At 43.2% G+C, this 27,405-nt stretch overlaps 1 long non-coding RNA gene across 1 annotated transcript; it reads right to left on the reverse strand.

Moving 5' to 3' along the window:
- Window positions 1–1,157: 1,157 nt before the first annotated feature.
- On the reverse strand, window positions 1,158–18,563 carry LOC121637551. Its single transcript, XR_006009866.1, has 3 exons — window positions 18,550–18,563; window positions 2,921–2,928; window positions 1,158–1,231 (listed from the first exon to the last, which is right to left on the reverse strand). It is a non-coding gene; the product is annotated as an uncharacterized LOC121637551 (long non-coding RNA).
- Between the last annotated feature and the right edge of the window lie 8,842 nt (window positions 18,564–27,405).

Here is a 27,405-nt window from a genome sequence, read left to right on the forward strand (position 1 = left end):
TTCATTTAATTTTTAAGACAGACAGGGTTTAACTTACTTATTGTTTACCTGTTTCATGTGTTGGCCCAGGGTCTTGCTGCCCATTGGCAGCAACCAAAACTGAAGAGTCTCTCTTCTTTAAATAAAAAACTGTCTGATGTCCAATTTTTACTGCTGATGATGACCGCTCGAAATAACATCAGAGTTCAGATTAGGGAGAAAACACTGGCCTGTCAGTCAATAAAACACGGAGGATTCCCCACTTCCATAAAATTCCTCTATGATTGGTCATTTTGTTGTACCTGTGTTGCAGGTCAGAAAATTACAAAACTACCATCTTCTTTAATGTCATAAGGTGGCTGAGGGAATGTAAACTTATTCCTTCTGGGGTGAAAAGCTGAGATACTGAGTATCACATAGTAAAGGTCTCTACACCCATCACTGCATACGTTCTGGTCATTTACCGCCTCCGGGTGGCAGTATAGATGAGTTTGTCCCTGAAATGGACATGATTCTCTCTGACATTCCTGATGATGGCACACCACAAATTGTCATGGCAGACATGAACATTCACATTGGCAAGCCACAGCAACTGACTTTCTGGCTCTCATCCACTCTTTCAATCTCAAACTGGTTCAGACTCCTCCACACAAAGCTGGTAATACTCTTGGCTTGGCACTGACCAGAAACTGCTCCACAGCCGACCTGTCCGTCACCCCGCTGCACCTCTCAGACCCAGGGCTCCAGACTGCAACCAAATGGTCACATTTTGCGACTAAAATGTGAGACAGTATGAGTGAATTCTACTCACGCTATGGCGAACGATACATTTTTTGGTCTTTTTCTTGTAGTAGTTATAACTGAATGTATTTTGTCACTAACAAACTTCTGCTCCCCTCTTCAGCCCAGTAGTTTACAGTTATGCACAAATCAGCATCATGCTGGTTTGCCGACTAAAACTAACTTTAATACGAAAAAGACGGCAGCCAATATGCGTGTGAGCCAGGACGAACGACCAGTGTGACTGATTGGCTAATGTGTGGAAAGAGGCTGGTCTTGGGGGAATTTATTATTCCTCCGTGTTGCCAACTTAGCAACTTTGTCGCTATTTTTAGCGAGTTCTCAGACCCCTCTAGCGACTTTCTTTTTAAAAAAGCAACTACTGACAAGTCTAGCGAGTTTTTCTGGTATTATTGGAGACTTTTGGAGACTGAGGTGAATGAAGGTAGTTTATCTTCCCAATGAGGAGCATCTGTTAATTAAGAGTGTGGACAAAATATTTAAAAAGTTAAGTGTTTTGGCATGTTCCAGACACCTAATTAAAAAACAAAATACTCTTAAAAAAAACTGAAATAAAAATATAGAAAATGTTCACAAAATTATTATTGATTGATTGATTGATTGATTTTCATTTTTAGGCTGTCTTCTTATCAATTTCTGCCTTTCCCTCTACATCCCTCTTTATGGCAGCATCCATTACAACTATATGTACCAGGCTGATTATGCTAATTAGCCACTTTTAGCGACTTCTAGGACAGCCAATAGCTGCTGTTCTTACTGAGGAATGGGAACAGTGGCTGGAGAGCTACATGGACAAAGTGAAAATCAAATCAAATAAAATCATCAAATCTGATTTGAGAAGTTCTATGTCTACTTGTTTTGTATTAGTGCGGCCAGTAAGATGTTTTTTTTTTATGGTTGTTTTTTTTTTTTTTTTTTTTTTTGTCATGTCAACTGCAAAAAATGTGACTGTAAACATTGTAATTTCTGAATTTATTGTTCAAGTATTTATTACTTATTACAGTGAAAATGAGAGGGAATGTGAATATTTGCTATTCAAGGCGATTTCAGTGTGCACCCCTAACTTTTCTGCTTGCGCTCCTAAAAATTTAAGTTAGGGGCTGCTGTGCTCCTTGTGAAAGAAGATAGTCTGGAGCCCCTCGACCACTTCCTGGTTAAATTCTATGTCTTCCTTCCTCATGTCACTAAAGCTCCTCCAAAGATGGCATCCTACTGCAGAAACTTGACATCCCTCAGACCTACACAGCTGTCTGATGAGGTTTACTCTACCCTCCCTTCCCACTCAGACTTCTCCTTACTGTCTGTTAATGAGGCTACAGAAACACTCTGCTCCTCTCTCGCCTCCTCTCTAGACAAACTCTGTTCTCTGGTGTCAAAACCAGCTAGACAAAATCCTCCCAGCCCATGGCTCACAGAGGTTCTAAGGGAGCACAGAGCCGGACTCAGGGCTGCAGAAAGAAAGTGGTGCAAATCAAAAGAACACACTGACTTGTCTGAGTACCAGCAAAAACTTGAAACTTTCACATTCAGCCTAAAGGCGGCCAAGATAGCCTTTTATCAGAACAAGATCGGCAATGCTCCCACCACACGACAACTGTTCATGGTGTTTAACTCTCTTCTATCTTCACTTCACTGCCTTGGTTGGTCCAACTCAGCCTTACCAAACCAGCTACTGGTGCCTCACTCTGCTCCTTCCACTCTCTAAATGAAGACCAAGTCTCAAAACTTCTAGTCAACTCAAAACCCACGACCTGTCCTCTTGATCCTGTTCTCTCTGACATCCTGCAGAGCATTTTACCTACAATCAAACCTGCAGTAACCCATATTATCACCTCCTTTCTTAAATCCGGTGTCTTTCCCTCTGCCTTCAAGCAAGCTCGGGTTCCCCCGCTGCTGAAGAAACCCACACTCAACCCAGCCCAGGTTGGAAAATACCGGCCGGTCTCACTGCTTCCATTCATGTCTAAACTACTAGAGCGTGCCGTCTTCAGTCAGGTCTCACAGTTCCTCCAAGACAAGAACCTGTTGGATCCATATCAGTCTGGCTATAGGCAAGGCCGCTCTACTGAAACTGCTCTCCTGTCAGTTACTGATTCCCTACGGGTTGCCAGATCCGCTGGTCAATCCTCAGTCCTTATACTGCTGGACCTGTCTGCTGCCTTTGACACAGTCAACCATCATATACTGTTCTCCACACTCTCGGAGCTTGGTATCTCAAGATCTGTCCTCTCGTGGTTCATGTCCTACCTCACAGGAAGATCCTTCAAAGTATCTTGGCAAGGGGGCGTGTCCAGATCACATGGGCTGACAACAGGGGCTGGGTGCTTGGCCCTCTTCTCTTTTCACTATACACCTCCTCACTTGGTGTAGTCATTAGCTCTCATGGTTTCTCCTACCACTGCTATGCAGATGACACTCAGCTTTTCCTTTCTTTCCCACCTGACGTCACGACCATCTCAATGTGAATATCAGCATGTCTTGCTGATATCTCCGCATGGATGAAGGATCGCCACCTTCAGCTAAATCTGTCCAAGACCGAGCTTATTGTCTTTCCAGCCAATCCTTCCTTACCGCCACAGATAAGCATGCAGCTTCACTCTATCACGCTTGTGTCTACGTCTTCTTTTTTTTATACCCTGTCCTGTCCAGCATCCTAACATACAGAACAATGGTCTGTGTGCCATATTTAGCTGGACAGATTTCCTCTACCAAGGCAAACATGTTATATAAATGACTGCCCTTGATGTTTGGTATATTTTTATTATTTTTATTATAATCTTATTTTCTGTAGTTTTTTTTTTTTTTTTAACCTGTCTTGTCCAGCATCGTTGCAAACAGAATGATTGTCTGGCTGCTGTCTGGTGCTGGGCAATTTTACTCTATCAAGCAGGGATTTATACTACATGTATAAAGTCCCTCTTGATGAAAAACTTTATTAAATCAGACTCTTAATGCTGGACTCGACCGGAGGGGACAGAGAGAGAGAGAGAGAAAAGAAAGTAGAGAGAAGAGGGAGGGGAGAGAGAGGGACAGAAAGGGTGTGGGGAGTGCGGGTGGGGACTTGAAACATCATACAGAAGACCATGTAATCCATACTACTTACAACATATATAGCTACGATCATCCTAGCCAGTAGGTCATTACATAACTAGTTGATAATAGTAACAATAATAATAATAAGAGTAAGAGTAATAATAATAATAAGAACAGAAATAATTAAAAAAAGAAACAAAATATGATAATAGATATAAGTGAAACTGCTGTATTCAAGAACACGCGCAGAGAAACCTGTGTGGATGTGTTGGAGAACTCGGCCACACGGCGACGCAAAGACTGTGTGGAGACGTTCAGGAAGGAGTGACCATGCAGAGTGATCATGCAGATGCCACCTCACTTGAACAGAGGCCAGAGTCAGGCCAGCGGTCCCGAGACCCAGGCCACCAGCCCCCCCGCAGGCAACAGATCCCGACCGGTCCACAGAGACGACCACTCGCCCGCCCAGGAAGGCAGCAGCAGGAGACCCCAGCAGGAGCCGCCCCGCGGACCCAGGGCACCGGCCCCGGCGGGCCGAGGCCAGCAGTCCCCGACCCCCCCGGGCACCGGCCGCCCGGGACAGACGGGGCAGAGGGCCCGGGCCCAGGAGCCCCCTCCCCCACAGGCCGAGGGCCAGCACGCCACCCGGGGGGACCCGGCCCGCCCAGACGGCCACCACCAGAGGCCAGCCCCACACCCCAGCGCCCAGCCGCACACCCCGAGAACCAGTCCTGCCCCCCCCCAGACCAACACACACACACACAAACACACACACTCTCCTTCCACTCCTCCATTTATCCTCCCACACATACACCACTCAGGGGCGCTTGAAGACCCCATCCCCCCTCCCTCCCCCACTAGTGATGGAATATATTATGTGCTGTTTGCAATTAAAAAAAAGAGGGTTAAAATTGGGGGGCAGTAACTGCATTGAGGAGGGGGTGGGGCCACCTGAGCAGTCCCACCCACCTGACCTCGCATGTTCCACCCCCCAAAACGTGTTTGTATGTTGCAAATGTTATTTGTGCTCAGTGACTAAGTGGAATTAAAAGCTGGGAGGCATGCTGCTGGGAGGCATGCTGCCGCTCGGCGAAGCAACAGGGCCACTATGATGACCCCCCTGCCCCGCCCAGCGCAACAAGCACACCTCCCACAGCCCTACCTGTGTATGTAGTGAAGAGTGGGGGAGGGGAGGGGTCAGGAGATGTAGGTCCAGAGGGGAGTAAGCCTCCCCCCTGGAAGACGACCCGCCAGTGGCTTAGGGCGCCCCCGTCCCCCGCCGGCCCCGAAGGGCGTCACAGGCCCGGAGCAGGCACCCCAACCCAGGCACGCCACGAACCCCCCCAGGGGCCAGCCACCAGCCCAAGGGGCCACTTTCCTCTTTCTGAGTGGGAGGGGGGCGAGGCAAAGGAAGGGAACCCCAGGCCCACGCCCCCAACACCCGGCCAAGGCGCCCCCCAGAGGACACGTCCTAACCCCCTGCAAACGCACACACTTTTTTTTTTTTTTTTTTACCCCAGCCACTCACACACCCTCTCACACACCTCTATACACCAACACCTCAATACGTGCACATACCTCCACACACACACTTCACGCACATACCTATAAACACACACACCGGTGCCCACATACACACACACTCTCATACCCCTCCATACACATACACCACTACACACGCACTCACATACATACCTGCATATACACACAAGCACCTCCATACATACTCACGCCTCCACCCACTCCTTCACTCCTCCACACACACCTCGACCTCCACGTGCACACACTCATATATACACACCTTCACACACACCCACACACACATCCCACATAGACCTCCACACACACACCCGCACACCACTCACACACACATACACGCACACACCTAGACCTTCATACACACCCACACACACATACAGCACACACATCCCTCTACACCCACCCACACACCCGCATACCTACAGACACACACACACACACACACCCACCTATATACAAACACACCCCCACCCAGGTTCCGGGGCTGCGACCAAACACCAGGGCACGGACCAACACCCGGCACGGCACATCCGGACGGGCCCAGCCCCCCCCAGCAGCGGCAGACCCCCCACCCCCAGGAGAGGGGGGAGACCCGACACCCCAGAGCCCGGGGCCCCCACCCGGCCCACCCCGGGCCCGACCGGCCACCCGGCCAGGGGCCGACGGACACCGACCCAGGCACCCCGGCAGCCACCCCCCACCGCCACGAGGCAGTCCCACCCCGGGGCCCACCCAATGCCGCCCGCCCAGACCGGAACCCCCAGCCGACCCAGCAGCGGAGCAGCCGAGATCCCCACCCAGGAGACAACCGGAGACCCGAAGCCACCAGGGACCCCCCACCCATATCCACCCCCATCCCAGCGAAGCCGCAATCCTCCACCTACATTAGGTGATGTAGCCAGTCACAGGGGACCAGAGGGAATGAAAGTCATCTGATTGGTTCCTGGAGGAGGCAGACATTGTCTCAATGCTGATGTGATCTAACAGGAGATTTCTAAACTGCTGGATAGACAAATTATTCTTATCTTTCCAGTTCACAAGGATAGTTTTCTTTGCGATGCATAAGACTGCGAGGACCAAGTTTATGGAGTGTATTCCTATGTAAGTGTCACCCAGGTCGCCCAGTAGGCAAAGTGTGGGGTTTGCAGAAAAACTGGTTTTAAACCATTTTGAGAGATCTTCGCACACCTTAATCCAGAACCTTTGGACAGGTGTGCAGGACCACAGCGCATGGATGTAGCTATCAGAAGTGTTCTCAGAGCAGTGTGGGCAGATATCTGATGGTGAAAGGCCCATCCTGAACATCCTGTGTCCTGTATAATGAGTTCTATGGAGAATTTTGAATTGTATTAGTTGTATATTTGAAGTCTGAGTCATTTTAAACGTGTTTAAACATATTTGTGACCATCTTTTCTGATCAAAGTTATTAGATAAATCATCTTCCCATTTTGAAGTTGGGAGAGATATCCTGTCTTCTAGCTTTGCAAGTAATCTATATATTTTTGATAATAATTTTGGAGTATTAAGATTCAAGAATTCTGCTATTCTGACAGGAAGCTGCAAGTCTAACTGTACAGGGGTATACTTCTTATATATAATTGATTTTAGTTGGTGGTACTCTAAGAATTTATTGCTGTTGATTCCATACTGTGAGACAATTGTGTTGAAAGATACAAAGTTTCCATTTTCTATTATCTGTCCTAACTGTTGTATTCCTTTAGTCTTCCATTGAGTGAAGTTTATCATCTTTTTGTTCTGCAGGATGTCAGGGTTGTTCCAGATGGGTGTAAGTCTACATGGAAAGAGGGAAGATCTGGTTATCTTACAGAATTCCCACCAAGCCATTAAGGAAAAACGGATGTTAAGGCTTTTAAAGCACTTATATGGTTTAATGGTTGAGCTGATGAACGGCAGGTCAGAGATGACTAAGTCCTCACACAAAGCCTGCTCCCCATCTAGCCACGGCTCATCCAGATAACTGGGTTTGAGCCACATTGAGATGTACTGCAGCCTGTTAGCTATAAAGTAGTGATTAAAGTTTGGTAGATCCAGTCCTCCTCTATCTTTAGTCTGCTGTAAGGTTTTAAGACTGATACGTGACGGCTTGTTTTTCCAAAGAAACTTGGATATGAAAGAGTCCAGAGATTTAAACCAACTGGTGGAGGGTTTAGTGGGTATCATTGAAAATAAATAATTAACTTTAGGTAGAATCATCATCTTAATGGTGGCAACTCTCCCCATTAGTGAGATGGGTAAGCGCCTCCACCGTAAGAGATCATCTTCTATTGTTTTTAGTAGCTGAACATAGTTTAATTTTGTTAAATCTGATAATCTGGGGGAAATATTTATACCTAAATATCTAATGTTTCCTGTCTGTATTTTGATATTAGGGATGTTTTGTAGGTCACAGTTGATGGACATGGCTGTAGTCTTAGACCAGTTAATAGAATAATCAGATATTGATGAGAACTTATTAATAACTGTGATTGTCTCAGAGAGTGATGTTTGTGAGTTCTGAAGGAAAAGTAATATATCATCTGCATAAAGACTTATTTTATGTTCTATGTTTTTGCCCTGGATTCCTTTAATTTCTATATTTTGTCTAATAGCAGCTGCTAACGGCTCTATGAAAATGGCAAAAAGTGAGGGGGAGAGTGGGCAGCCCTGTCTGGTGCCTCTCTGTAAGTGGAAGCTTGGAGAAGTTTGATCGTTGGTTTTCACACATGCATTTGGGTTATTATATCATATTTTAATCCACTCTATGAAAGCAGGTCCAAACCCAAATTTGTCTAGTGTTGCAAATAGAAACTTCCAGTTTACCCTGTCGAAGGCTTTTTCTGCATGTAGAGAAATGATTGTGGATTCTAGATTATGTAAAGTAGAGTAATCTATGAGGTTAATTAGTCTACGCGTGTTAGTAGATGAATGTCGACCTTTTATGAAACCTGTCTGGTCAGGATGTATTATAAGAGGGGTTATTTTTTCTATCCTTCTGGCAAGAGCTTTATTAATTATTTTCAGGTCTACATTTATTAAAGATATGGGACGGTAATTGGATGGAAGTGTGGGGTCTTTGCCTGGTTTTAGCAATAGTGTTATATTAGCTAAGTTCATATTTTGCGGTGTTTTTTGTTTTTCCTGTATTTCTAACAACATATTATAAAATGTAGGAGCTAGCGTTGTCCAGAATTCCTTGTAAAATTCTGCTGAGTAACCATCTGGACCCGGGGCTTTATTGTTCGGCATATGTTGGAGAGTTTTGTGGAGTTCATCTACAGTAATAGGTGCATCTAAATTTATTTTATTTTCATTTTTTAGTTTTGGTAGATTAATGTTATTTAAAAATTGTTCAATATGTTCATCTGTTGGATTAATCTGTGATTCATATAATGTTTTATAGAAGCTTCTAAACGTGTCATTTATCTTGTCTGGGTCATGGCTGATGTTTCCGTCTTGATCTTTAACAGAGGAGATTGTTGTTTTCTCCTTGTTTGTTTTTAGTTGATTTGCTAAAAACTTTCCAGATTTGTTACTATGTTCAAAGTTCTCCAAGCGAAGTCTTTGCACTAAAAATTGTGTTTTTTTATCTATAATTTCTTTAAGTTGCAATTTAGTTTTCCTTATATTATTCATTGTGTGCTCTTCAGGGGAAATGCGGTAAGCCTCCTCCAATGATTTAATCCTGAGTTCTAATTCTAAAACTCTTGCTGTTTCCTTCTTCTTCTTATGTGAGGAGAAGGAAATTATTTTCCCTCGCATTACTGCTTTTCCTGCTTCCCAAAGGAGACACGCTGAAGTTTCAGGCATGTCATTTTTTTCTATATAAATTGACCATTCTTTTTTAAAATAATCAATAAACTCAGGATCTTTCAATAAAGAGGTGTTAAATCTCCAGCTTTTACCAATCGGTTTATTATTTTTGATTCTCAGACTGAATGAAACTGGTGCGTGATCGCTGATGCTGATTGGATGTATCTGAGTCTCTGAAATGTCGCCCATTAGTGAATTACTATTTAAAATATAATCTAGTCTAGAGAAGGAGTGGTGAACTGAAGAGAAGAAGGTGTATTCTCTTAGTTTAGGATGGTGAGAGCGCCAAGCATCGCAAAGACCAAAATCCTTCATGTACTGTTTGATAGTTTCTGACGACTGCCAGACTCGATGACTACCTGATGTGCTGCAGCGATCTTGTTCAGTCAAGACTACATTAAAATCACCAGCTAGCACTATTCTGTTATCTGAATAATTCTGGAGTGTAGCAAACAGGGAGTGGGAAAAGGAGGGATCATCTGCATTGGGGCCGTACACATTGGTAATACATAATTTGATATTACAAATAGATAATAAAGTTATCAGAAATCTGCCTTCCGGATCCACTACTGTGCTATCTATGTTAAAATTTAGTCTCTTATTAATAAGAGTAGCTACTCCTCTCTGCCTAGAATTGTAACAAGCTGAGTAAACATGAGGAAACTGAGCTGTTTTAAGAAGATCTATGGTTGAGTTTGTTAAATGAGTCTCTTGTAGTAAGACAATGTCAGCCTGCAGCTCCTGTAATTTATTAAAGATCTTCAACCTCTTCTCCCTGGAACCGGCTCCATGTACATTCCAACAGACGATTTTTAACATGGTTATTGTGAACGGTTTAATGCTTCATGCGTGTTACTGACGCATGTGTCTTTGTGCGCCCCTCTTGCGTGTTCGCGCGTGTTTGCATGCAGCCTGATTGCGCGCGTTTGTCCGTATGTTAAATGTCCGTATATGTAGTCTACCTTAATGCGTGTTCTCTCATACATAAAACGCGAGTGTTTATAAGTATCATGTATGGTGCGGCTGTGCGTCCTGACGGTGTTGCGTGCGCTGCTGATATTACGAGCTGGATTACAATTAACAGTGAAGACTTGATATAGAAAGATAGTGAAAAGTGAAAAGTGAGAAGAGTGGTGAAACAGAAAAAAATACATCGATCTAGGTGTAGAGGCTGTGGTGAGACGAGCAGTGTGTTCTACTGTCAGTGATCTATAATGGCGAGTTAAGAGTGATCATTTGGAGAGATTGACTTACAGCACCTGGGATCAGAAGAGCCACGGAGTGATGTCCGGGTCGCGGTACAGTTGTCCATTAATAAACAGTTTATCCACCGCGATGACAGCGCGAGCGCCATTAGCCATAGATTTCCTTCTGATGGGAAACAGGACTCTCCGTCGGTCCAGAATCTCTCTCGGATATTGGTCGTTTACTCCGAAGTTGGTCCCCTTCAGTTCGCGGCCCTGGTTCTTCACCTGCTCCTTCTGTTTGAAGCTGACGAATTTCGCTACTATGGGTCTTGGTCTGCTGGACCCGGGTTTCCTCCCGCCGAGCCGATGGACTCTGTGAAAGGAGATGTTTTTCACCGTTTCCTCCGGGAGCTTCAGGTGGGTTTTGATGAAGTTTTTCACCGTGGTCTCGGGGTCCTCCTCCGTCTGCTCTGGAATCCCTGCAAACACCAGGTTCTCTCTCATGCTCCGCGCCTGCAGATCGATCACCGTTTCCTTAATCTTCTTATTTTCATCTGAGAGACGGGTCAAGCCCTCGGTGAGGGATTTTACCGTCTCTCTGAGACCGGCATTTTCTGCAGCCAGACTTTCCACCTGCTTCTGGCTGAATTCTAATGATTCACGTAGCGCCTGGAACTCCTTGTGGAGAATTTCTACCAGACTCAAACGCGCATCAAAACTACTGAGTTTCTTATCTATGGAGATCAGAACATCTGTTGAGTCGTTCCCCGTTGGTGAAATAGCTCCAGGTGAATCCTCATTTCGCTGTCTCTTGGACTTAGATGCGGTGGAGGGGGTTGACGTGTTGTTTGGTTTCCCCATGACGATTCTGTCGTAACAACGATCTATAAAATCTGTCAGGCTGGCCAAATCCTCCCCGCTGTGCTCTAGAGTGTACCTTTTAAAGACACTATAGTCCTACTTTAAAGAATATTTTGATTAAGTTGGCACAAAATACAATCGAATGAAAGTAGAAATGTTTGGGCGCGCCTAGTTTGAATCTGCCATCTCCCCCGGAACTACGTCACCTACAGCATTAGCGTCACTTACCTGCCACCAGCGCTCACTTACCTGCCACCTATCCCTAATATCAAAATACAGACAGGAAACATTTTCTGTAGTTTTGATATGTGGGTGCCGAACCTGACAGGGAGACAGAGGAAGAGAGAAAAAGGACAGAATTGAAATGTGGAAATAAAAGTTGTCTAGGCTGCCTAAATCAAATCAGTATTCACAAAAACAATATAAACTAACACAGTGCTACATGATACATAAAGAAAATAGGATAATGATGAAATCAAACAGTCATGAAACATACCTGTTGAGAAACGTACCAACACACAAACATCAGCAACATCTAGAGAGACGAGCACGTTTGTGAGCATGCATGTGTGAACGTGAACATGCATGTGTGACCATGGAACAAGGATGAAATGTATGCTTGCAAGAAGGCCGTGACCCCGCCACACCCTGAAGCATCTGGGGGAGACGAGGGGGAGCCCGAGGCCCCAAACGCCCAGCAAGTCCATAGAGCACAGAGCCCAGGACAGCCAAAGCAGAGAGAGCAGTGGCTCTACGCAGCCTAAAGCAGAAAGGCCCCAGACCGGAGCCTCCTGGCACAATGGGGCAGGGGCACCGAGCAGCCCAGGGCGATGGTGAAAAGGCCCAGTGGGCACCGGGCACTTCGGCGTGGGCCGCACGGAGGGCAGGCATCCCACAGATCCAAGCAGAGCCCTGCCCGGGAACTTGACGGAACCCGACCGCCCCAGGCAAAACCACCATGGGCCACGTCAACCCAGCACCAAGGCTAGGTACCCCAGAGACAAGGACATGTCCGCAGTTCCCCCACACTCGATCCCCAAGGAACGACAAGACCCCAGCATCCTTTCCCACTATGTGGCGTGACTAATCAGCGGGGTCCAGGGAGACTGAGAGTTAACTAATTGGTGTTTAATGGATGCCGGTGCAGTCTCTAGACTGATGTGATCCAACAGGAGATTTCTGTACTGGTTAACACTTAGATTGTTTTTAGACTTCCAGTTCACTAGAATAGTTTTCTTTGCGATACATAAGGCTGTGAGGACCATGTGTGCTTTGTTAGTGTCTATGTTGATGTCACTTGGTTCACCCAGTAAACAAAGTTTAGGACATGCAGGAATGTTACATCTAACCCATATGGATAAATCCTCACAAACCTTGTTCCAGAACTTTTGGACAGGTGCACAGAGCCATAAAGCGTGTAAGTAATCATCTGCTGTGTTACCTGTGCACTGTGTGCAGATATCTGAGTGATTAAGACCCATCTTGAACATCCTTTGTCCTGTGTAATGCGTTCTATGGAGGACTTTGTATTGTATGAGTTGTAAATTTGGGTAAATTTGGCATATTAAAGGCATTAAGACATATTTGTAGCCAAAATGGTTGATTGATGGATAAATCTATCTCCCATTTTGAAGTAGGTAAGTATTTTTTACATTAAACATTTTACATCATTGAAATTAATTTTGGGGTACAGAGGTCCATAAAATCTGCTACCATTGGAGGACGTTCCAGGTCTTTTTGGAATTTTGTGTGTATTATGATTTTGAGTTGTTGATATTCTAAGAATCTGTTGCTGTTAATCCCATATTGTGATGAGAGTGTATTAAAAGATAAAAAGTTTCTGTTGTGTTCAAATATGTTCAAAGTATTTAATTCCTTTGTTAATCCATTGGTTAAAATTTAGCATATTTTTGTTTAGTAGAATATCATGCGTGCGTGTACTTACGCTCAATATGATGTTGTGTGATGAAATCATGATCTCATACTTAAACAAAAGACTGATTGTAAGGAGGGGAAGGGGAAAAAACAGCCCTGCCTTTAGCACTATGCGACAGCACCTGGGTCTACCTGGGTCCACCTGGACTCCCAGCAGTCTGACTGCCACTTAATGATCACGTCCCTCTGGTTGGTTTCTGCTTGTGTTTTTCTTCCTCTCAGATATAAGTAGCTGTGGAGAAAAGCTTCTGCTAAATGACTGTAGAATAGATAGATATATAAATGTAGCTCTGCATAATATAAATGCAACCCAAGTGATATAAATTTTGTTCTATGTAATTTAAAATTTAAATCTCCCTGTTTTCTCACTAGATCATGTTATATCCATAAAACTGCCATAAAGATAATTTGGTTAACAGTAAATCCACAGCCCATCTCCACTAAAATGCTTTCAACACAGATGTGTTTTTAAATTACTTTTTTCTTTTGGCACTGTCAGCCCTTTCACTCTTCACACTTCTTCTTTCAGGTCATTTCATGGTTAATAGTAATCTTACCTGTTATTATATTATATACACATCAGCACTTTTCATGACTTACATGAACGCACACACAGAACAGCACAAGCACACATACATCCCTGTTACGACCAGCTGGCAGATACACATGCACGTGGAGAAGCAGTGGGATGCACACACACAAACTTCAGTAATATGCATATAGCCTCATCTCTGGTTGGTTCATGAACGAACTCGCATTTGTCACTTGGAATGTGCGTGGAGTTGGGATGAGGGAAAAAAGTTAAAAAAAAATTTAATTGTCTGCATGAATTGAAAGCAGATATAGTATTACTTCAAGAAAGTCATTTGTCAAACTCAACAATAGATTTTCTCTCAATAGCCCAGTTTCCACTTGTGTACTCAGCTTATTTTAATTCTAGGCAAAATTGCAAATACATCTGGTCCACAAGTTGATGACCCTCCTTCTTTCACTCTCTCTTCACCTCACTCTATGGTAATATAAATGTAGCTCTATGTAAAACCATTGTAGCTTTATGTAATATAAATGTGGCTGTACACATTCTAAATTTATATCTATGTAGTATAAACAGGGCTGCCAGCTTTTCAATAATCCTTGGAGTGACATTTGGTGGAACCAACCAAAATTTTGTTGCATACACAGAAGCAAGACATAAGAATCATTTTGTCTCATTTTGTGCAATTTTATGCTGGGCTCACACAAAATGATTTTCATGGTCACAGACTAAAAACAGAAGTCTTTAGGAAATCTTAGGAGTTTCACTGGAGTCACAGCGCTCCCGTTATCTCGGTCGTTAGGTTTAAGCTGGTAATCTGCACTGTTTAATGTCAGTCTTTCTCTAGTCTTGGATCTGCAACAATATCAAACATGTTTGATATTATCACAAGTTGCAGTGATGAAACATGATCAACAACCAATAGATGAGCTCTGACAAAAGCAGAAACATGAATCCTGACAGTCAGAACACCAGCAAAAATGGGCAAAAAAAAAAAAAAAAAAAAAAAAGACAAACAATGGTAGACCGTCCAGAAAGGGGAGCGGATGGGTATTAAGGAGTAAACGTCTGCTGTGGATCATTTATGTGTTACAGTATAATGATCTAACAAATGAGAGAAGAATAGAAACTCATTCTTCCTCCAGATTCTGATGAGTCAGTGTAACACCTGGTGGAGATGCAAAGCCACACTTAACAATGATGTGTAATTCCCTAAAGGGAAACTCTCCCCCTGTTTGCTGTGGGCAGATCAGCTCTGTTCCTTATCAACTGTCCAACATATCACAAAAAATGCTAAAAGAATCTAGTTTAGATTAGATTAGATTAGACTTTATTAATCTCACAGTGGAGAAATTCACTCGTTACAGCAGCTCTTGTTACAGAATAAAGTGCAGAAAGACAGAATAAGGTGAACATGCATCACAGCAAGAAGGTGCAATATAAATTATTTACAAGAAAAGAAGTCTAAGAAAAGCAAAAAATATGTAGCATTATAAATATATATATATATATATAATTGACAGTGCAAAAGAAAACAACCTCACAGACTATATACATATTTACATGGTGATGGTGGGATATGAAGAATATGATGATATTGATAATGGGGGGGGTATTGCACAGTAAAATATAAATAAATATTACACAGTATTATGACTATACAGATAAGTTGTACAGTCTGACAGCAGTTGGAATGAAGGACCTGCGGTAGAGCTCCTTCCTACACTGAGGGTGTCTCAGTCTGCTGCTGAAGGAGCTGCTCAGCCCCTCCACAGTCTGGTGCAGCGGGTGAGAGGTGTTGTCCATGATGGATGTGAGCTTGGCCAACATCCTCCTCTCACCCACCTCCTCCACAGAGTCCAGCGGGCAGCCCAGGACAGAGCTGGCCCTCCTGACCAGCTTGTTCAGTCTCTTCCTGTCCCGGTCAGTGCTGCTCGCTCCCCAGCAGACAACAGCGTAGAGGACAGCAGAGGCCTCTTGTCGTGTAAATAGTGATTCGCAGTCTTTGTCAAATCTCAGCCTGAGACTTAAAACTCTAAACATTTGTCTTTAGATGTGAGCTGGTGTGAGCTGGTAGTTTTGCAAATCTTTTAAAAAGTTTTTTGGTGTAAGCCCAGCATTAATCGTAAATATAGCACTCAGGAGTAACAACATGTAAAAGAAAGTATATAAATAGGTATTCAAAGTACCAACAGAAACTTCAAACTAAAACAGGAAACAACTCAACTAAACAAAGGATGTGACACTAAGACATGACACAGGGCATTTCACAACAATAATTTCTCAAGATCTGTGTGCCTTGCTGGACTGTCTTAGTTGATAGCTGATCCAGGTGGTGAGAAAGTATGAAAATTAATACAGCACATGAAAAATAAAGACAGGGACACCGCTGCATGCTCAGACCCACCCGCCATGGACAGAGTTTCTCACTAAATATGAAATCACCAGGTCAGCTTATGACTGCACATAAAAACACAGACCTCCCCCACCTTGTCACGGAGGAAGCTTCTTGTGGAGGATGAAATTACTGGACCAATACAAACTTTTCTCTTGTTCTTGCAGCCTCAAGAGCAAGAACAAAGTTCTCACTTCTCACAGAGTCTGTAACAGACTTTACAAGCTTTTCTACAAGGAGGACAGCTCAAACTCTGTTTTAGTTCAGGTGCTGCTCGCCTCTCTCCTCTAAGAAATGAATTAGAAGCTGCCCCTCACTTCATTTCTTCATTTATGTGATTTGCTTTTAAATAATAAACTTCTACCCTAGTCAGGCAGTTCCCAGTCAGAGAGTCAGACATTATTATTTATTACATTGGATGCCACACACTAAAAACTGTGCACTGGACATTAGTTTTGTCTTTGCCGTTTTAAAAGCAGGTCTGGGCTTTCGTGTGGTTTGGTCCATTGTGTGAAAACTGGTCTCATTTGTGGTGATGCTGATATCTGTTGCCCTAATGGCCAAATGTTTGTTTTGATGTTGTTGTAGAATTGCAACCAGAGCGAAAGCACGTCTTCGACGTCCATTCTTCTTGAAAGAGGAAAACTCGAACTTCATCAAGTTCTCCAAGTTTAAACTCACCCAATATTAATATAATGTGTGATATACTAGATGATAGAATTCATGGGATTTGCTTTAGAAACAAAGTGTTTTTGGTTTTTTTTAATAATCAACTTCAGTACTCACTTAGGCACCCACTAGACCAGCAGTGGCCAACATCGGTCCTCGAGAGCCACAATCCTGCAGGTTTTACATGCATCCCTGCACCGACACACCTGACTTAAACTAATGAGTCATTGTGCAGATCCTTATAGGCTGTTGGATCCATTTAATTTGAGTCAGGTGTGTTGGAGCAGTGATGCATGAAAAACATGCAGAATTGTGGCTCTTGAGGACCGATGTTGGCCCCCCCTGCACTAGACTGTGGCATGTAGATCTGTGGAGTTCCTTCCCTCTGGCTGTGTTTGGTTATTGGTTTGGCTGGCGCTCAAATGTCAGAAGAATGGACCACATCACAACATAACTCTGCAGGCCAACACCTATTATACCATACAAGATAATCTTGCTGAATGCTTGTGGTAAACAAGTGTGTGCTCTATTAAACTTTAGACCACTGACTCTGTGGAGGAACCAGCAGTGTGGAACAGCATGGATGTTGGCCTGCTGATCACCATAGAGCAAACTGCGGAGATGGTGGCCCGATCAAAGATCATAGATGTTACTTTGTTACGTCCCGTTTCAAGGGGTATGTTTGGGCATAACATTGAACAAAGATAATAAAAACGTTGAGGACAGGTAGTAAAGGAAGCACGATTTTATTGACATACCGTGAGACAACGAATAAAACCTGTGACGAAAATACACAATAAAACAAGTGTTGGGGTTCGAGGACCTGCTGAAAGAAATATATAAAACATACACCAAAAACCACCGAGTGAAAGAAAAGAATGACCGTACAGAACTCGGTGAAACTAAAACCAAACAAAAGAGCAACAGATCCATAAACTAAAGTGACCATAGTCACAACAAAACCAAACACTAATCTAGCCCAACACCAAACTAAACACAAAACTCCCACTATGACAGAACAAAATAAAAGTGTAGCAAAGCTTAAACGAAACTGAGTGTAGAACGGTGAATCCAAACTAAAACAGAACCATAACCGAGTCCCCACACCGGACTCCACAAAATGGTCTGCAACCAAACGGATCACCCACACAAAGCACAGCGAACACCCAGTTAGCCCTACTACCGAAACTCCTGTCAAAATAAGGATGAGACCACCTGCGCCAACCAGTCTCACCCTGATGCCACAAACACACGCCCAGTGCACAACATGAGGGGAAAGTGGCCTGAGCCATTCCGGCTGTGATTCTGGAGGAGCACATTGTTTTGCATGAGCTGCGAGATGTACCAAATGGTTTTGCAGTGCTGATTGGACTACTTTGCTGCCTCAACATCAATTATCCTAAGGGACTGAAGTACATCTTTGAGGTAATTCGGAAGGTAATTCTGCTCGGGTTCATAGACTGCACAACAAATAGCTTCAGAGTAAAGTGTAGATGTTCCTTGTACCAAGGAAGCCACCATGTCATTTCTACTCTTGCACCTGTTCATACATTCCTGTTCTGGGATATTTGCAAGGATTTATATTTTTGCCTTTGTTAACTGTGTGAAGTGTTCTGGTTACACCAGATGACCCACACATGGATGGTTCTGCACAGTCAGGTTATTTCAGTCCTGAATAGTTTCCCGTTGACATTACATACAAGGATTGTGAATTCTCAAGTGTTCTGTTAACATGGAAAAAACTATTGTTTGTTCAGTTTTACGATAAGCTGTCATAATATGCTGCATTTACATATTGCAGAGACAAACCCTCTTACGTCAAAGTTCGACGGTCATATTACCGCATCTGCCTCATCTAGCAAGTTATTAGGGGTGCACACTTAGTACTTTGCAATGTTTACTGGGTATGTGGCGTTTGTTGGTTACTTACCATCCTCTTCCTGTCACTGCCATGGCTTTGTTTAAGCCTGAGGCAATGTCCAATCCGCTGTTAAGAAGCCAACCTGGCCGACATGCGTAAGTGACATCACAATCATGTGATCACTCCAGTTCGTGCCAAACATTTTTATTTTAAAAACAGTTATTACTTTGGTATTTATGCTACTGTGATGCATATGAATGTCCTAAATGAATGTGTAGAACTTGTGTTATTTCTGTATTTATTTTACTTGTGGAAACTTAAGAGAATCTTGATAAAAGTGATTTGTTTGTAAAAGTCAGGAAGTATTAAGTCCAAGGGGAGGGGCTTAGAGTATTTAATGGACACCTGAGAAGTGCAGAGTTTTTTTTTTTTTTTTTTTTTTTTAGTTGCATTGCTGGCAACTAGAAGGAGGCTCTGAGGTCTGAGTACTGGATTATTTTTTGGCTGGTCTAAGAACAGACAAAAGGTATATCTTTTTCTGTTTTTGTAAATATGTAAATATAAACCTGGCACTGGAGTTTTTGGACTGAGACATATCACCGCTTAAAAGGACTCTTCCCCCGCTGGATTCAGCCAGAGCAACAGACCAAAGAGCAGATCAGGGAGACCATCATCCTGAAGCAACTTCTTCGCTACGGACTACGGAATTGGCCAGGTTTTGATGACAACCTAATCCAAACCCGTTCTAGGCAACCTGTCTGACGGTTGGGCCTGGAATTGGATTGACCCCCTCCGCTCTGGTTGGGCTGGTAGGAGGCTCCCTTTGTGCAACCGGGTTTTCTTCTCATTGTTTTCCTCTTTGCAACTCAAGTAGTAACAGCCCAACGACTTCATTCAGCTTCACGTACATTCCCTCCCAACACACCTGGACTCCCTCTGGACACTCAGTGTTGGGCTTTGTTGAATCGGGTTGCGCTCCTTCATTTTAGTAAGCAGATTTGGACTTTTCTGCATACGACTGTATGCACAGGATCTCGAATCAGATATCTGACTGCACAGAGACTTCAATGATTCATTTGTATGGGTATACATATGCTGGACTTATGAATAATTATTCACATTGTTTTCCCTGAATGTCAGCAATGTTTTCTGGTTTTATATAAAAACATAGTACTAAATAACTTTGTCAGATTTCTTTACTCTCCTCTCCTGGAGTTGAACTGGCTCTTCTGAAACTAACCTGAACAACCTAATTAGTATTACAAGTATTGTTGTCCCAAAATAGCAATACAAAGGTTACATGTGGCACCTCTGGTATGCAAACCCCAGCTCCAGACCCAAGTGTCTGAGTGGCTGAAACCGACACACCTCCGTCTCCTCCCCTCGGAGTGGCCAAGCACCCGACCAATCACGCTGCAAGCTGCCCACCACCCAGAAATAAAGGACAGCAGCTGTGATCATTTGGGGGGGGGGAAGCTGTTTGCCTCAGACAGTTTTTCCCCCTCAGTTCGGTGGTTTAATGGTGGCTTAGTGACTGTGTGTATGCCCTCTGTGGTTTAGTGGTGGAAATATCTTGTATAGATTAGTGTGTGATTTCAGTAGGGTTAAACCTGACTGGTGCTTATGTTTAGCGTCTAGAGCTATATGAGTAGTCCCGGACTTGAGGTTGGAATCAGATTGTGCTCAGCTCTTGTGGCTGCTCTTTAAGTTCCTCTTTGTTATCCCTGATTTGTTGGGTCATTTTTGTGTTATTAGTTAAGGTTAGCATATGTTGGGCTAGGATAGCGTAAACAAGTAAAGACATTTGTATTAGGTTTGGATTACCCATTTTTAGTTTATTGGAACTGCTTCATTTTGTTTAGAGAAACCGTGAACTGTGAATAAGATGCCAGTTTAAGTCCCTGTTGTTTCCTTTGTTTGGCTGGGAGGACTTCCTTTTGTTCTAATTGTTTGGGTTTTGTTTCTTTCAGCAGACCCACTAACCCCGACACAGGTTTGAGGGGACCATCTTTTGCATTGCTGTTTCCATCACAACAATAAGGCCTTTTTAATCTACCCGTTTGTTGCGCCCTTCTTTCCCCTAGACAAGGTCGTAACACTGAGCAACCAGCAACCGGTAAGACACTGATTTGCTATTACAGTGGTCCCTCTCTTAACACACTAATTATGGGAGGTGATTTTAACATTTTACTGGACAAACATAGAACCACAGGAGCTCATCGAGTCTGGTAATCCTCAGAAACTGTAAAACATGAAGGATTTTGGTCTCTGTGATGCTTGGAGCTCTCACCATCCCACACTAAGAGAATACACTTTCTTCTCTTCAGTTGGCGAACTCCATGAAGCTCTCCAGCATATGCTCAACAATAAAGCTCCAGGTCCAGATGGTTACCCAGCAGAATTCTACAAAGAATTCTGGACAATGCTGGCACCCACTTTCTACAATATGATATTAGAAATAAGGGAAAAACAAAAAATACCTTCAAATATGAACCTAGCCAATATTACTCTGCTATTAAAACCAGGTAAAGACCCGACACTTCCATCCAGTTACCGTCCAATTTCATTAATAAATGTAGATCTCAAAATAATTAGCAAAGCTTTGGCCAGAAGGACATCCTGACCAAACAGGCTTTAATAAAGGTAGACATTCCTCTACTAACATGCGTACATTAATTAACATCATAGATTATTCTACTCTACATAACCTGGAATCCACAGTCATTTCTTTAGACGCAGAAAAAGCATTTGACCGAGTAAACTGGAAATTTCTATTTGCAACTGAGGTATCTAAGCATAGTACATATAAGGACAGTAAACATGGACAGTGAATCCTGAATGTCAACGCGATGACATCTGCGGACTGAAACATCATCACCATATAGGTTTACCCATCTGGAGGTTTCGGAGCCATATATTTTTGTTTGCCTTATTTTGTTTTGATGTTTACTCATATACTGTATTAATCTGAGCGTTAATCTGAATTTGTTGTGATGTTATATGTGCTATTGCTATGCATTTCTTTTTTAGGTAGACATAGACGGGGTTTACCATTAGGCGAATAGGTAATATTTTGTGACTCTTATTATGTGGATACATATGGGTGACCTCGAGTGCTTATTTTTTGTTTCGGGAGGTGAGAATTGCTAGGCAGGATTTAGGCCCGGAGGGGTCCGATGGGTCGACTAGCCTCTTTTGGGCGTTTTATGATTTCTTTTGGGGCTCTCATATGTGTTTATTTAATTTGAGTCTTATATAGTTCGTTTTTTTTTTTTCGGGACTGTTAATTCCAGTCCCGAAGGGGGGAATTATGAGGTATCTAAGCATAGCATTTGTATGGTACACACTTAAGTCTTTACCATATAAGGTTCTCTGTCCCACAGACTGGATTGACACAAGAACATGCATTCCATGCAAATGAGCATCCTATAGGCAAACTCTATGATTGGAGGACACAGGACTGAGGAATTTTCTTTGTTTAAACCCTATATAAGACAGAACGACACATCAGGTCTGGAGGTCTTCGTTCTGGCTTTGGGACCTCCAGATTTTGCTGCAGAAATCTGTTTTGATGTCTGAACTTTTGTAATAAACTTCTTTTTATTATTCAAGTCAGAGTCCAGAGACGTTTTTGCCTGAAAGCCAATTTTTCCACATCTCCTGATCAAGATACATCACAACATTAAACAAATTTGGGTTTGGGTCATCTTTCATAGATTGGATAAAAATATTATATAACAACCCAAATGCATGTGTGAAGACCAGTGATCAAACTTCTCCAAGCTTCTGTTTGCAGAGAGGAACCAGACAGGGCTGCCCGCTTTCTCCATCACTCTTTGCTATTTTTATTGAACTGTTGGGGAAATTTCATATTATTCCCTTTATTATATTGTGTCTACTGATCACTCTCAGGGTAAACAGATTGTTTAAGTTCTTGGTAATTGAGTTTAATACTGAGTAGCCTGTTGATATAGTAAAAGTGGATGCATTCTTTAGAACAGTTCGCTCTGATCTGTGTGACTTATCTGATACCAGCCAGACACTCCAGGATGACCCAGCAGGGCATCCTGTCTTAATGTCACTGGGGTTGTTTATGTGCGTCAATAAATTTCAAAAACTCATTAGGTTTGCTGAAGTGTCTTATCCTGTGTTACCCCTAGCTGCTGCCATAAGACAAAATAAAGAGATTAAAGGAATCCATGCCAAAAATATAGAACACAAGATAAGTCTTTATGCTGATGATGTATTACTTTTCCTCCAGAACTCACCGACATCTCTCCCCCAGACAAACACACTTATTAACACATTCTCATCAATATCTGACTACTCTATTAACCTGTTAAGCCCCACGGACCCACCGGTGGGTCCAACAGGTGTAAACACAAGTTCATGTGTGTAAAAAAGTTACTTTAGTGATGTTAGGACATTTTATTTATAATGTGTCTTAAAGAAGAATACCTAATGCCACTAAATCAACTCTTCAAGTGCATTTGGTCAACAAAGAATTTGTTTAATAACAACTTTAAAATATGTATGCCACAAACAACAGCGCCACCATAACCAGTAACACCCGAAACAAAATGCAACACAACGCGTGATCCGTTCACTCCACCCCAACATGTTGGGTATCAAATGAAACTAGAAAAGCTGCACTTTCATATGATACCAAGCATAAAAAGTTATTCGCCAAGCACCTCACGTCAGTCTCAAAACAAACACAACGCTAACCTTCGCATATCACAGCAGAGTTATCAGTTAGCATGTTTATCAACAAATACACCAAATACCAAAGCTATTCTCACAAACAGCCACATATTTTCTTTCCTTACCTTTTTGTGGTCATTTTCAGTCTATCCACATTGTTCTTTGACCAAAACTCACAGCGTAGTAATCCATAATGGTGAAAGTGCGTCATGCGCTAACATGTCATATGCTCCCATTCACAGCCATTTTGTTGTCTTGTTGTGGGTCTTGGCAGTGTAAATAAAGTTTGGTCGAATTCTACATCTTACAAGCTTTCCGACGATATCTTACACTTGAACGTCACTTTATCTGTCAGGTATAAATACTTGCGCATAAACAAAGGAGCATCATTGCCATTTTGCAGCAGTTACGCACGTGGGCGCACCGGAAAGAGCGAATATCGAACAGCGTTCATTTCTTTGCTTCATTATAACGTTTTATCCATTTAGAACGAAGGATAAAAGCAATGAACATATCCAAGAAATTACAAAGAACCAAATACACCGTGTTGGAAGTTCTGGAGGAAATATAGACACAGCACAATTTGGCATAGTTTGCATATCCAAGTGGCCAAATAGAGAGTCCGCCTGGTACTATCCACACTAAAACCTGCATGAAAGCTATGAGCTTTGTTCTATTCTCATGAAACTTTGTACAGTTGTAGTCAAGGAGTTGCTGAATCCATGCAGTGGTATCTTTATGCACAGAATGATTTCTGTCATGATGTTTTCATCTGTGTACAAAAAAAACAAAAAAAAAATTGCCAAGGATATATTTTTATTTACCTATGGTTTATGACAATTTGCACAGGCATATTAACATTCACAATGTTTCTAGATTTATATTTCATAGGGTCTTACCTATCCATTGAGACCACGCTTATGTATATTGACCTAAAAATTACAGAGTTACTGTTGATTTAATTTGGGTAGGTCTGTTCAGGCAAACCACACCTCCAAAAACTATTGTTATGCCCATTAACGGTGACCTACAAAACACACCCAATACTACAATACAGTCTGGAAACATCAGATATCTAGGCATAAACATTTTGCCCAGGTTATCAGAACTAACAAAGCTAAATTATGTCTAGCTACTTAAAGCAATAGAGGATGATCTCTCACGGTGGAGGCGCTTACCCATATCACTCATGGGGAGGGTTGCCACAGTTAAAATGATGGTTCTATCTAAAGTAAACTACCTGTTTTCAATGATACCCACTAAACCATCCTCCAGCTGGTTTAAGTCACTGGATTCACATATATCTAAATTTTTATGGAAAAATAAGCCATCACGTATCAGTCTAAAAACTTTACAACAGACTAAAGATAGAGGCGGATTGGAGCTACCCGACTTTAATCATGTTTTCTTAGCTAACAAGCTGCAGTATATCTCCAAATGGCTTAAACCTAGCAGTCTGGATGAATCATGGTTAGATGTAGAGCAAGCATTGTGTGAGGATCTGTTTATCTCTGACCTGCCATTCATCAGCTCAACCATCAAAACACATAAGTGTTTTAAAAGCATCAACTGTGACCTCGTTGCTATGGGGGCTGGAAAATGGCCAGGAGTGACTGGTGGTTGCGGGTTCTTTGTGGTTGTCCGTGGTGCGGGACCGGGCTGCTCTGCAATGGGGGTGGCTCTGGGCCAGCGGATGGAGTCGCCTTGTGGTGGGGGGTGAGGCCACTGGTGACGCCTGGGTCGGTAGGCATCGGTACTGGGCCGGGCGGCCGGGCTATTCTGGGGCGGGCTGGGCGGGGGGTTCTGGGCTCTGGTGCTTGGGGATGGTCCTCCTCCCTCCGGGGTGGTGGGGTCCGTATTTGCCGGGGGTCTGGGCCTGCCTGGATGTGCTGCCGTGGTGTTGGTTGGTGCATGCCCTGGTGTCTGGCTGACGCCCTGGGACCCAGGGTATGGCCCGGGGGCGGGGGGGTGCAGGGGTTTGAAGGAGGGCTGATTGGGATTCGGGGGATTATAGGGGGAGGTGCTGGGGTGTGAGACAGGGATGCTTGTATGTTGTGTGTCTGTCTATGCTGTTGCCGTGGGTCTGCCGCTGTCCCCATCCTCTCATTCCCCGTTAGGGATGTGGGGGGGTGGGTACCTTCTAGGGTTGGTGACGGCTCACTGGCTGTGGTCCCTGAATGGCCCGGTCGTGGGGGCCTCTCCTGGCCTGTCTTGCCCTGGGGGACCTCCTGGGGAGCGCTGGTGCCTAATGCCACTAGAGGCTCAACATCCAGAGGGAAGTTAGCTTGAGATTGCGAGAGATGAAGTGCAGTGAAGAGACACCATGAAAAAAATATTTAACAGGGATGAAAGGAAAGGCGGAGAGAGATAAACGAAAGTCACCCGAAAGCTAAGATGAGGAAATATGATGAAACGTATGTAGCGCTTGGCTTCGTGTTTACTGTGTCTAAAAATGTTGGCAGCAGACACCATGAAACCAAATAAATTAAGGCGTCACTTAAAGACATTACACCCCAATCACGCTGATAAGCCACTTGAGTTTTTTCAGCGAAAATGTGCCGAATATTGCCAACAATCATCTCGCTTTGTGAATTCTACTTTATTAAACCAGCGAGCACTGTTAGCATCATATAAGGTGGCATACCAAATTGCTCAGTGCAAAGAAAACCACACCATAGCAGAGGAGCTGATACTGCAGCATTAGACATTGAGTGTGTCTCAAACCGTGCACTTACATGCGTGCACTAGAAGGTAGTGTGTAGTGCGCATTAAGCTCTACCTTCTGTAGTGACACTATCGTGGGTAAGTCCTGAGCCAAATTGAGCACTAACGTTTTGCACTTACCGGTAGGAACGTACCAGCTTAGCAGCGCCGCTCCGTTAATATACTTTTTTTTTTCATCCAAAATCAGGTTAACATACGTGTTTGCATGTCATCATACATTTATGCTATTAAATCCTTTTAAAAGGATCATTAGGGAAACAAAGAACCATGGCCTCCACTGTATTTATCTCAGTAGATAACAATAGAAACCATCAGCACACGCTCATGTGTCTTTGCATGTCTCCCCCATACTTGTTAGTATAAAGTGCAATTTAAAACACTAAAAAACAGCTTTTAAATAAGCAAAGATATCTTCAGTGAATGAAAGTACTTTACATTATACATCTGTTTCATTGGTGTTTACACTGATACCGTTCACGTCTGCAACAGGAAACCGATTTTACTAGAAACCATTTAAAATATGAAATACAGTAATGAAGACACTAAAACAGGGATGCAGAAAACATTTTATTTAAACTTTTTATTAAAACATTTCTCTCTTCCCGCCTCCTCTTCTCCACAGCAGCGTCCTAGCCCGCAGGTGGTAAACGCCTCAGTGCCACTGCTGGCTCGGTAGTTTGATGCCACAGTGACCTATGGTGAACACAGAATGGCAGTTTATATAAAAGCAAACATTATTATGTACTTTATGGGTACTTTGTACATCACTTTAGATAAGCGTCTGCAATCAGCTACAGCTTCGTCAGCGTTACCATGGAAACGGGCCGGTTCTCTAACCAGCGGTGTTTCTAAATAAGTTTTCAGATCAAGGACCATTTTGTTTACGCCAGAGACCCCGCAGTGCTTCATCTGGAGGTTAGATATAGCATTAATCATTTTTAACACTTATAGCCCATCTAGATCTGTGAAATCGGCTGTAAAAGAGCTAACATTTACGTTGCTAACTCTGCTGCAGCCTCCAACAAATGATCAGATCCATAACTGTCACCAGGGATAGAAGAGATAAGAAGCATGCTGCAGTTTATATTAGAATTATGATCAAATATCTTCATACTTACAACAGTAGAAAATCCGCCTGCATCGGTACCGCTGAGTCGGTGGCTGCTAGCTCTGAAAAACTGGTTGAAAGTCCCTCCCCTTCCACTACGTCAGCAAGATGGTGTCCGTTTAGTGTGTGTAGTGTCTATCGTTTCGCACTAGATTTTTGGCCGAGTTTAGGGCAGCATCCGGGTACTTTCAGTGTTTTTACTGAGGTTTCTGTGTCAGCGCACTAAGCACTTAAATGTAGTGTTGGAAGTATAGAAGTGCATGG

The sequence above is a fragment of the Melanotaenia boesemani genome, chromosome 3 (genome assembly GCF_017639745.1).
Source record: "Melanotaenia boesemani isolate fMelBoe1 chromosome 3, fMelBoe1.pri, whole genome shotgun sequence".
NCBI lineage: Eukaryota > Metazoa > Chordata > Actinopteri > Atheriniformes > Melanotaeniidae > Melanotaenia > Melanotaenia boesemani.